This window comes from Opisthorchis viverrini (genome assembly GCF_000715545.1).
Source record: "Opisthorchis viverrini unplaced genomic scaffold opera_v5_72, whole genome shotgun sequence".
Taxonomy (NCBI): Eukaryota; Metazoa; Platyhelminthes; class Trematoda; order Opisthorchiida; family Opisthorchiidae; genus Opisthorchis; species Opisthorchis viverrini.
In genome coordinates this window covers 1,758,012-1,759,403 of record NW_008751728.1, presented here as the reverse complement: position 1 = coordinate 1,759,403, position 1,392 = coordinate 1,758,012, and positions in this window count along the sequence as shown.

Below are 1,392 nucleotides of genomic sequence, written 5' to 3'. Positions count from 1 at the left end.
ACTAATATCCTGGTCCACCACGCCACAGTCAGGAGCTAGTTTTGTCCGGATCGTACGGGGTTATTAATAAGCCATTTTACAAAAAGACGTATAATCATGCTACCTAACTGCGTCTGTGATCAGCCAATCGGACAATTCATATCTCACCCATATTGATAAATCGAAGTCAACTAATGCTCTGAGAATGCCGTGGAACCGAAAGGGTTTTTGTTCTAACCATAAATATGGAAACCGGTGGATTGAAATCGGTTACATCCACTTTTGTCTCAATTTGCAAAGTAAATGTCCGATGGCAACACTAAACTTCCCGTTTATTATTTGGTAAAAAGTTAACTGAGGATAGTGTGTGACGAAACGTTCGGCTGGGGCGAATCTATCGATCACTTGACATGCATAATGCGCTAACAGGTTGGTGCGTCTCGTTAGCATTTTCGTGGATTTTCGCTGAGTATATTGAGTAATTCCTACCAGCACTTTAGGACAAAGGAAGTCACTCGGGTGAAATTGACGATCCCTCTAATGCTGTAATTACTGTGCATTGAAAGCACTATAAACGTAACTTAGTCTTTTTAATCAGGAATTGCTGGCTTCTAGACTGTTTTGTGACAGACATCGTAAGTCACTCACAGCGATGTGCCAAGATTATTGAAATCACACATGGCTTGGAAATTGATCCTTCGGTTTTTCCACTCGTTTCCACATTCGAAACATTCCTTTTGTGGAGTATTCCGTTTATTTCTTTCCGTTATGCTAGTTGGTGCAGATAAACGGGAAATCTTTGGCATAGCTTTTCAAACTCAAACCGACGGACTGACGAATATCGGAACTGAGAAACACCAGCCTACAATGTGTGCTGCGTTTTTTCAACTCAGTATTCTTGCTGTCAGTTTATATTCTGTTCCTGAAACATACCAGTATCGTCGCGTACAACATGCCAGGAACTGCATTGTAGTTCATTCAAGGGCAACAATTTGCTCCCTCACTTCTCGCATAAACTGCATGCCGCGAGTTTTTACTGTTTTGCCGGCAGAATTCTCTACCATGGGAGCATGTATGCCTAAAGTAGAAACAACCCACTCATAAAAATTCACGAATTATCATTTTGAACTTACTCTTATCGTCCTTGAATACAACTGAAACATGCAAGCATAAGGATGCGGTATGAAAACGTTTAACCGATGTTCATTAGGATGCTTCATTTTCTACATTTTCATGTGACCTACTTCGTAGCAGAAATCCGCGGAACTGATCTGAAATTTATGTGAAGCATAACCGAAAAACATTAGTGTGAATTAAACGTTGGGGCAAAATATAATATTTAGAGCACCTACAAAAGCGCCTGCGGTTAATATTGCTTTCTTCCTGAGGGGTGTCAGTTCATTCGATCATTTG